At 41.0% G+C, this 11,636-nt stretch overlaps 1 non-coding gene across 1 annotated transcript; it reads right to left on the reverse strand.

Annotated features, from left to right (window-relative positions):
* Nucleotides 1-435: 435 nt before the first annotated feature.
* Trnad-guc (transfer RNA aspartic acid (anticodon GUC)) lies at nucleotides 436-510 on the reverse strand. The gene has a single exon. It is a non-coding gene; the product is annotated as a tRNA-Asn (tRNA).
* Nucleotides 511-11,636: the final 11,126 nt, after the last annotated feature.

An 11,636-nucleotide genomic window follows, 5' to 3' on the forward strand; every position in this document is an offset into this window, starting at 1 on the left:
TCTAACTGTGTAGGCTTTTATTATTCTTGTCATCTTTGATAATGAGACCTATGTGGGCAATATGTGTGTCGTATTCAATGCAACATGGAAGAATAAACTAATATTAACATTCATAATCGAAATTGGCTAAAAATCCATGCGAAAAGATAGAATTAGACAAATATCATCATCTCTTCTTCTTCTTCTTCTTATTCTGATCGGTGGTGCTTTCTTTTGCGCACTCACCTTCCTAATGGACCGGCATCGCAGGCCATATGTCCAACCTACTTCTATTTATACTCCGTGGAGTTTACAATTCGTGTTCTTCTTTATCGACTGTTTTTTCTACTTGACAGTTGTGTGTTGGTGTGTTAGCCCTTAGGCTTTACAATTCATTTTAGTGTCCGAAGACTGCATTATTCTTTTATAGTCCGTAGACTGTTACCCACTCACCCCTGGAGGGGGTGGGAATTGAACCCATGACCTTCTGATTAACAGTCAGAAGCCTAACCACTACGCTAGATCCCCCCCCGTCATCATCTCAGATGACGATGGTTTGACCCTTTCTTAAATATGTTTATTGATCTTCATTCTACCGCTCGTGTTGTGTGTAAGAGGTAATGGTAGCGCACGAGTGTAACAAAGCAAGCTGCCACACGACTGCGGCAACGAAAATGAAGGTAGTGAAAAGTGTCGAATGTTTACAAGACTGACGGTTACTCAGATAATGGCCATTTTCTCCGCATTCAGTTTAATCCCAGGTTCAAAACAAAACGATCAGACTGTAAAGAAAAAGAATCGGATGTGTGACGAGGTACTCCATACCAGAGAAAATAGGTAGAGAAGCGAAGAGTGTGAAGCCAAAAAAACCTTATCGAACCGTCAAACTGGTATCCTATCGAACAAAATCAACAAACCTTGACGATTGCCGCATAATTCATGATAAGCATTGCGATCATTCGAAACATTTTTTTACCAATATTTTTAAATATCAAGGATATTACTGTAAATAACATTGATTCCTTAAATTGATCCTTTTTGGTATACAATTTAGATGATTTCTTGTTAATAAATCAACAGCATAAATCATTTTCTAATGCAGTACATACATGAGAAAGACACTACCCTCGATAGGTGGATTAATCTGTTTTTCGGCAGTTGCCAACATCCGAGTTACGAAATCAAAACAGAAACAGTGTTGCCGTTCAGACGGCTGTTCACTCTTCGCTTCTCTACCTATTTTCTCTGCTCCATACGATCTTTAAGTTGCAATATTCATACATTTCTCATTTTCTCTACATTGGATTTATAACACTGAAATTATAAAATAAAACATAATCTGTATTTCTGTAATTTATAAACATATTATTCATAATCATTAACAAATACAACTTTTTGTTTCGATGTATACTCATTTGATCAAAAGGAAAATATGCGACATAAATTATAATCACGATATAATGCGGCAAATACAATTCAATCAGAAGAAAAACAAGTATGAGTATTAATTTATCATTAAAAGTTAATCGATACAGTTTCTACGTGCGATATATAAACACGCTGGGTAAATTGTGGAGACAAAGGGCAAGTATGTGCTTTATGATTTGAAAACTTGTAGTTTATTTTTCGAATGATGCTCACGTTTTGTACAACCATTCAAAATAAACAGACAACCCAGACAAAAATGATCATAAAAATACAATACAATAGGGTAAAAAATATAATTTGGACATGCACGGCGAGGTATGTCTGGTTCCGGAGGGCTAATAAAAGTGGATACTTCTCAATATCAATTATTGTCGCGCTTATCTTAGATTCTCAACAAGCTGCGTTCGAAACGCGCAGCATCAGATCGCGCCAGACCGCGCCCGTATGATTTACACACGGTGTGCACCTTGGCTAAAACTGTTTTTGCAGCCACCGGGTGGGAGCTGTCATGGTTAATCAGCCGCCGTATACAAATCAAACGGGGCACAATCTTTTCGCGATAAACGACGGCTGGTTAAGATCGTCTGCATCTGAGTGATTAAGCTGGGATGCACAATATTGGATCAAACAGACCCTATTCTGATGACTTACGTTGAAAATACGCTTAACAATTAAGAATTTACTTCAAAATTATCGAAAATGTAAAATTTTTCACTAAAACCCCTCAAATGCACAGGTGTGCAAGACGACATACACTTTGCAGTCACATACAATATTCACCTCAAAATCGTTGAATTGATAATTGTAAGAAATTTAAAAGCCTTATTGCAATGAAAACTGTTCAATAAAGAAGCATTGGGCAGCCAATCTCTTAACATTCATCTAGAACGCCTGAAATAGGTAGTGTCCAAAATATTGCGCGCAAACCCCAAAATTTTATTCCCACCTTTGGGTTTCCGCGCCGAAGACCCAGCGCCAGATTCGGCGACAAAGAAACATGACAGCCGTCGCTGGAAAGTTGGCAATCCTGATATTTGACGGCGGTAATCCGCTAGCTGTAGGAGTGGATTGTTGTCATGAAAATAGAGCATTTCGCTGAAAATGCATGTGTATTAAGTTATTGTTGACAGATTTCCTGCTGTGTTAGTGTGAAATTTGGCGATTTGCTCTATCGCGTAAGCTTTCGCTGGAAGAAAACGTCATCTTATTTAGCGAAGCAAGGAAAATTTTCAATGAAAAAAGCAATACATTACAAGTTTTCTTCTGTAAATATATTTTGGTCATCTGACGAACTAGATGGGGATGCTGTGCGATTGCATGCAGAGCCCGTTCGCTCGTTGCAAACTCGCTCATTGCAACGCTTTTTGGTTGCAAGTCCGCTAATTGCAAAATTTTACACGTGTTTGCAATTAAAAAGTAATCAAGTGTCAAATTTATGCTGTCAGTCATGCTGGCAGTGCATTTCGATGCACTTTGGTGTCAAAGTGACGTTGCAATTAGCGAATGGCATTCGCTCGTTGCAAAGTAAACATTTTGCAACGAGCGAACGGCCGCTGTACTTGGAGGCGTATTATGTGGTTCTGGCGATACAGAGCCCGTTCGCTCGTTGCAAACTCGCTCATTGCAACACTTTTTGGTTGCAAGTCCGCTAAATGCAAAATTTAAAACGTGTTTGCAATTAAAAAGCAATCAAGTGTCAAATTTATGCTGTCAGTCATGCTGGCAGTGCATTTCGATGCACTTTAGTGTCAAAGTGACGTTGCAATTAGTGAATGGCATTCGCTCGTTGCAAAGTAAACATTTTGCAACGAGCGAACGGCCGCTGTATTTCCTCGATTTTAACAAAAACTGTAATAGTTATCAAAATAGATGCCTGTTAAGCGAAGAAATTTGATTATTTACAAGAAAATACTTGTTAATTTACGCTACTTTCATGATAAAGCAGTATTCATGGCTAAACATGGAGATAATTGCCCTGTTCAAATTATATATACGTGGGGTGTCCAAAACATATATTCGGTGTCCAAAATGCAATTCTAGCAGGCGATTGGAAATTGTGATTTTCTCAGCTTAAAATGCGTTCGTTAAGCTTTTTATTACCTGGAACGCTAAGTACAATCATATTATAAGCGTAATTGCAACTTTGCAAAATAATCAATTCCTTTTTGAGGAAGCTGACGATTTTTCCAACGTTGTCCTCAGCCTGTCCAAAATACATGAATTACCCTACGGCATCTTTGGCAAGACGTACACAATATGGTTTGTTATCGAATGCAACACATGCCCGAAAAATATTCGGTACAGCGGCCGTTCGCTCGTTGCAAAATGTTTACTTTGCAACGAGCGAATGCCATTCGCTAATTGCAACGTCACTTTGACACTAAAGTGCATCGAAATGCACTGCCAGCATGACTGACAGCATAAATTTGACACTTGATTGCTTTTTAATTGCAAACACGTGTCAAATTTTGCAATTAGCGGACTTGCAACCAAAAAGCGTTGCAACGAGCGAGTTTGCAACGAGCGAACGGGCTCTGTATATACCTATACAGTGACGATTCGCTCGCTGAGAGCTCGTTATATGGGCTGTCTCGTTGGTTGAATGTTCACTGGTTGGGGCAAAACCCAACTAAAAAGCACTGTCAATGTCAAAATAGATGTCAAAACGAGTTTGACGTCTGAGCGCCGTCGCATCACAGCTCCTGTATTCAGAACGTTTGCGCAAATATGTGAGTGTTTCTTGACGTATTTCTCGTCACTTGCGTGTGTCTAGAGCATTTTGATCAGTTGTCAGTTGCCCCAACGAACGAACACGATTCGCTAATCGGGGCGCAGTCGTGACCCAACCAGCGAATCGGGACTGTAATCTCTATGCGAATAATTAATAAAATGTGTGGTCTTGAGATTAGGTACTTAGGACTAAATTTAGTGTTCAGCTGTTTTACCGTGTCTAATCTTTCGCTATCTAGGGAATCGCGCCACTTGGCCGGTGGCTTCTATTTTCGTCTGTTTCCCGTTTTAACTCAGTCAAATTTGAACCAATTGACACAATTTTTGGAATGCAGTGAGATAGGTATAGTACAGAGCCCGTTCGCTCGTTGCAAACTCGCTCGTTGCAACGCTTTTTGGTTGCAAGTCCGCTAATTGCAAAATTTGACACGTGTTTGCAATTAAAAAGCAATCAAGTGTCAAATTTATGCTGTCAGTCATGCTGGCAGTGCATTTCGATGCACTTTAGTGTCAAAGTGACGTTGCAATTAGCGAATGGCATTCGCTCGTTGCAAAGTAAACATTTTGCAACGAGCGAACGGCCGCTGTATCTACCCGTGTACAATATTTCAAGTCAATTGGTTCAAAATTGACTGAGTTATACAGCGGTCGTTCGCTCGCTGCAAACCCACTCATTGCAACGCTTTTTAGTTGGGGGCCGTTCATAAACCACGTAGACTTTTTGGGGGGAGGGGGGGGGGGGGGGTCTGGCCAAAGTCTACGCTCCATACAAATTTTAAAATTTTTGTATGAATGAAAGTCTACGAGAGGGAGGGGTCTGAGATGGTTAAATTTTGGTGTACGTGGTTTATGAACAGCCCCTTGCAAGTTCGCTAATTGCAAAATTTGACAAGTTTTTGCAATTACAGCGGTCATTCGCTCGTTGCAAACCCCCTCATTGCAACGCTTTTTAGTCGTTAGTTCGCTAATTGCAAAATTTGACAAGTTTTTGCAATTAAAAAGCAATCAAGTGTCAAATTCGTGCTGTCAGTTGTGCTGTCGGTGCATTTAGATGGGGATTTTTTTTATTACCGAACAGGTTTGGGCCGAAGGGTCTCCGATTTCAATGAAAATTTCATCAGAGCTGGAGATCATGGATATATGATCATATATGGAATTCAAAAAAAAAATAATAGTGAACTATTTTCCCGAAAAACGCTAGATGAAATTTCACGATTTTCCAAAATTTTCTAAAATACCCCAAACTTCAAAAAAATCATATCTCAAAAACTATGCATCGTAGAACAAACTTTTTTAGTGAAATCGACGCCAAATTATCCAACGCCAAAAATACATTGAGAAAAAAGTTTCTCAGAAATTTTTTCACCATAGAGAAAAAAACGTCTAAAAATGCTGATAAAAGTACCGTCTGTATCATAGATTGTTTTGAACAATTTTTTTCCTAGCGCAAAAACTAATGTTCTTCCTTTCGTTCGTTTTCGCCAAAATGGAATCTCTTACCGTTTTAGAGATATAGCCAAAAACCATCGGCCAGCCGCTATATTTTAATAGGAAGCCATCTACAACAGCGGCCGTTCACCTGTTGCAGCATATTTGCTTTGCAACGAGCAAATGACATACGCTAATTGCAACGTCACTTTGACACTAACGTGCATTGGAGTGCACTGACAGCACATATACGGCACTTGAGTGCCCTTTAAATGCAACAACTTATCAAATTGTGAAATTAATGGATTTGCAACTAGAAAGCGTTGCAAATAACAAGTTTACAACGAGCAAATGCATATTTCAACGTACAGTAGACGTTCGGTCAGTGCAAACGGTTTAACTGCGATGCTTTTTAACTGCAAGTCCGGTAAGTGCAACAAATTTGCAGTTATCGCACCGCTATCCGTCAAAACGGTGCGCCAAGTTAGCCCAAATGAACAATCGAATGAATGTTTCGTTCATTTAACGTCAATTGATGGGTTGTTGACGCCCATCTGACGTTGCAGTTATCGAATTTTGTTCGCTAACTGAAACGTAAACATGTTGCAGTTATCGAACGTTTACTGTATTTTTTTTTTTTCAATAAAAGCAATCATATGCAAACCGTTAGAGATGAGTGAATATCAAATAACTATAAGGACTCTTTACAATGTAAAGCTTTGTTTGGTTTTTATAGTGTTTTGTTGTTTAAATGTTCATTGGTATGTGGATTCTTCTATACACCATAAAGAGACCATTTCCACTCAATATTTAGTAAATAGCATGGTCTGTGTATAATGTGTTTGTATAATGGGCTTTAGAAGAAACACTTATTTAAAAGTTAACAGAACTTTAAAAGATATATAAGGAACAAACATGTATTCTCTGGAACGGATCTGGTGTGATGGTTAAAGCCCGTGACTGTCACGCCGAAGACCTGGGATTGAATCCCACTCCCGACATACTCACAAAATGTGAGTTCTTCCTTCGGAAGGGAAGTAAAGAGTCCCGAGATGAACTAGCCTAAGGCTAAAAATCTCGTTAGTACGGCTGTTCGAGTCCGTATGAAGTTGATCATCAATATTAACTTCTTTTCTCGATCAGCCTAGATAGCTGTGTAGTGTCGGTAGCGATTGTCTCAATTAGCTAAGAATAACACTACGGACCGCCTGTTCCGGTGGTAAGAATCCACCAACAGGTGACCCCTAATTCATGGTGTGATGCGGCTTCATGCTTACCGTGCCTAGGAATGAATGGCTAGGGGGGGTCTAATAAAAACCTAACCGCTAACGGAGCCTGTGGAGTACCAGGGCGCCCTCCACAGTATGTAGCCCTTACTGCGCTAACCGGAGCAATGGTGCAGTGGACCTTGTGTTTCTCCGAGACAATCAGCTGCCCTTCTTTAGTCTCACTTGAGGCTAAATAAGGGCGGAATTATGAAGATGTTGTTAATTAGTTTAAATTTTCACCTATATGGTTTCGCATTATGCGATTTACACAGTGTATTCTGTGTATCCTCGCCTTTGGCGTTTTCCAATCGATACCGATTTAGTTTTATTGTTGCTGTTTTTTTGTTATGTTGTTGTTGCGAAGAGTTTAATCTTGCCTAGTTTGGGTAGTGGCTACGGTTAGGATAGCTCAGATCAATCTTCAGCACAAAAGAACATCAACAATCAATCTTTGCAGACTTATGCAAAATGGTACAGCCCAAGTGGCCTTGGTCCAAGAACTTTACTTCCGTAAGGGAAATTTCTATCTAGGAAACCTTGTGAACCCGGTGTTTGCCACTTTCAGTAAACATGAAATGGCAAACTCGCGTGTCATGCCTCGAGCCTGTGTGCTTGTCAACAACGCAATAGTTGCTACACTCATCTCTGAACTAACCACCAGAGATGTATGTGCTATCACAATTGATGTATCTGTTGGAAACCTCAACAGGAAATACGTCTATTGTTCTGTGTATTTACCGCATGATGAACCATCCCCTACGGATGCTTTCAAACAAGTCATCGCATACTGCACTTTAAAAGGCCTTCCGCTAATTGTTGGCAGTGATGCTAATGCTCACCATATCATCTGGGGCAGCTCAGACATTAACTTGAGAGGCTCCAGTTTGATGGAGTACTTAAGTAGTACAGATCTTGCATTACTTAACATAGGCAACCGCCCAAACTTCATGGTATCTGCTAGAGAGGAAGTGTTAGATATAACACTTAGCTCTAGCAGAATTAGTCACGAGCTGACCAATTGGCATGTGTCAGATGAAGAATCTTTATCTGACCATCGCTATATCTTTTTTGAACATTTAAATGTTACTTCGCAAACATTGCGTTTCAGGAATCCTCGGTCAACAAACTGGGATCTTTATATTGATTTGGTTGCAGCCAAATTTCATGGATATTCACCATCCATTGACACTCCAAGTGATTTAGGTGATGCCGTTGATACTACAACGACCTTCATCATGGAAGCTTTTGAAGAAGCATGCCCTCTACGGTCTGTGAAGATCACAAGAGGAACCCCTTGGTGGAACTCTGATCTGGCGAAACTCAGGAAACAATGTAGAAAGAGTTGGAACAGACGACGTTCGGCTGGTTCGGAGGTTTTCAGGTCGGCTCGCAAGGCCTACAGGAAAGCTCTCCGGTCTGCTGAACGATCCGGCTGGAAAAACCTTTGTACAAATGTTTCCAGCTTGAGTGAAGTCAGTCGGTTAAACAAAATCCTTGCAAAATCTAAGGATTTTCGGGTGAACGAACTTCGTTTGCCAAATGGCGATCTGACTTCCTCTGATGAGGAAGTTCTGGAATGCTTATTCAGCACACACTTCCCTGGATGTGTGGATATTACATCTTCGGATGATCCTGATGTCTTTTCTTGTAGTTATGATTCTTTAGCTTCGGCTCGGAGTATTGTAACTATAGAATCGATTGAGTGGGCTCTTAATAGCTTTGCTCCTTTCAAATCTCCTGGGGCAGATGGGATTTATCCTATTTTGCTTCAGAAGGGGTTTGATTATTTCTAACATGTTTTGAAAAAACTACTTGTTTGCAGTTTTGCTACAGGGTATATTCCCAAATCCTGGAGGGATATTACTGTAAAGTTTATTCCGAAAGTTTCTTAGATATCGAGGGTGCCTTTGACAACGTGCCTTTCGATGCCATATTGGAAGCCACACGGGGTCATGGTACATCTAAAATGATTTCCAATTGGATTCACCAAATGCTCAACAACCGATATCTCTTCTCGACATTGCGTCTAGCAGGGATTAGGAAATTGAGTGTTTGTGGATGCCCCCAAGGGGGAGTCTTATCACCGCTTTTGTGGAATCTCGTAGCAGATACGCTATTGAGGGAACTCAATAATAGCGGTTTTCCTACTTATGGTTTTGCCGACGACTACCTAACATTGTTAGTTGGTATGTGCATCAGCACCCTTTTCGACCTGATGCAAAACGCCCTTCAGGTAGTTGAGGGTTGGTGTCGCCAATATGGCCTTTCGGTTAATCCGAGTAAAACATCTATTGTTCTTTTCACGGAAAGGCGAAACCGTAATGGCGTTCGACCTTTGCGTCTCTTTGATTCTGAAATCGATGTGACTGAACAGGTAAAGTACGTTGTAGTCATTCTTGATTCCAAGCTTTCCTGGACACCTCACATTGAGTTCAGAATCAAGAAAGCTTGTATCGCCTTCGGGCCGGCGTACTTTTGGTACAACTTTGGGTCTAAAACCCAAGTATATCAAATGGATTTACACAACTGTGGTTCGGCCAATATTGGCTTATGGATGTCTTGTGTGGTGGCAAAAGGGCGAAGTGAGAACGGTCCAATCAAAATTAGGCCATCTCCAAAGGATGTGCTTAATGGCGATGTCTGGAGCATTCTCTTCAACTCCCACGGCAGCGCTCGAAGTTCTCTTTGACGCCCCACTACACATTCATCTCAAACAAGAAGCACTTTCTTGTACTTACCGTCTACGGGTACTCGGTCTACTAGAGGAAACTCCTGTGAACCGCACATCAACACACACCTCGTTGTTTTCACTTTTGGTGAATTGGGACAAAATTGTTCTTGCTCCAAGTGATCTTACAATTGCTTGTAATTTTCCGTATAGGACATTTTCCACGAAATTCCCTTCCCAGGAAGAGTGGACATCTGGATATTTGGAAAGAAGTATTTCAGACGGCATCGTATGTTACACTGATGGCTCCCTTCTCGAAGGTCGAGCAGGTGCTGGTGTTTATTCTAGTGAGCTAAGGCTGTATCAGTCTTTCTCACTTGGTAGACACTGCACCGTTTTTCAGGCCGAAATCTTTGCTCTTATGTGCGGAGTGCAATCAGCACTTCAGCAGCACGTAATGGGCAAAGTAATATACTTCTGTTCAGATAGCCAGGCTGCTATTAAAGCACTTGCTTCCAGTGTTGCAAAAATTCAATTCATTCATTTGAACACTAACCAACCAATCTGTTCAGTCATTTTTTCTTCTAGTTATGTTCAAAACGATTTCATTCAATCAGAGCACCTATCAAATGAGAAGCGAATTCTTGTCAATTGAATAAATTGTCACTCGAATTAGTAGCTTAACTCGAAACACGAAAAACCCCGCAAAATTCCGCCAGACTGAAAAAATGTCGAATGTCGGGTCAAAGTCGGGTCAATTTTTATCGAATGTTGGACCACTGTTGGACCAACATCGATCAACTATTGGGTCAAAGTTGGGTTTGGTGGCCAAAATAAAAATAGGTGAATGATAGGTTGATGCCGGGTTTGACGTCATCAACGATGATAAAAGCTTTGAACCTACAACACCACACATTTATGCTTCCTAGCTGGGGCTCAATTGAATGATATGTGCCTTGACTGAGGCTGGAGCTGATGTCAATTGAATGATCAGAGGCTATTCAATTGATATTCCGATAGTAAATGGAAAAATGAGTGGTTACCATTCTCAATTTCAGCTTTAAATGTCGGTTGATACTGACACTTCGCACCACTGCTTGCTTCGGCCCACTTCAGGTCGAAGATAGTTATCGCTTGTCGAACTCAAATCGAGGAGCTGAATTCGGCAAACGCTGTTCACCTTCTATGGGTACCTGGTCATTCTTCCATCGCTGGAAATGAATTGGCTGATGAGTTAGCTCGCTCTGGAGCATCATATGACTTCATTGGCCCTGAGCCAGCTATTCCGATATCGAAGTGTGTGATTAAGCTTCAGATTCACACCTGGGCTGTCACTCAACACAGACAATATTGGAATAGTTTGGAGTCATGTCGTCAAACCAAATTGTATAGTGCTGAGCCATCTCTACGGGTGGCGAAGTATCTAACTAATCTGTCTAAGCAGAATTGCAGCATGCTGGTCAAAGCATTGACTGGCCACTGCCGACTCAGCTATCACATGGCAAATATTCAGCAAGCTGATTCATTTGCCTGTGATAGCTGTGAATCCGATTATGGAACTTCGTATCATTTGATATGTAACTGTCCAGTTTTCGCAACTGCGTTTCCGAGTATTCGGTAAACACTTATTAAGTGAAACTGACTTCAGAAACCTGAATCTTCAGGATATTCTGTTGTTCTTAATCCGCTGTGGTAAAGAGCTATAGGCTCTCTTTCGCTTTATGCGTTATTACAGTGCCCTTTTCAGGGCGCTGTTTGAACCCATTGTGGTACGCTTGTGCGTTAGTACCCTCTTCCAGGGTATTTTTCCTATTTCCCTACCTGTCCCTATCCCCATCCAAATCCTTTTTCCTTCCTTTTCCCTCAGGTAGATGATGAAATAGGCTGTTATTTTGGCGATGGCACAAATGTCCCAAATGGAGGATAACGTGCCTCTGGAGCCGGCCTTCTGATACCTGATAACAGAACTTTAAAAGATATATACCATAGATGAGAGGAACAAACATGTATTCTCTGGAACAGATCTGGTGTGATGGTTAAAGCCCGTGACTGTCACGCCGAAGACCTGGGATCGAATCCCACTCCTGGCATACTCACAAAATGTGATTTCTTCCTTCGGAAGGGAAGTAAAGGGT

This window comes from Aedes albopictus, chromosome 2, assembly GCF_035046485.1.
Source record: "Aedes albopictus strain Foshan chromosome 2, AalbF5, whole genome shotgun sequence".
NCBI classification, from domain to species: Eukaryota; Metazoa; Arthropoda; class Insecta; order Diptera; family Culicidae; genus Aedes; species Aedes albopictus.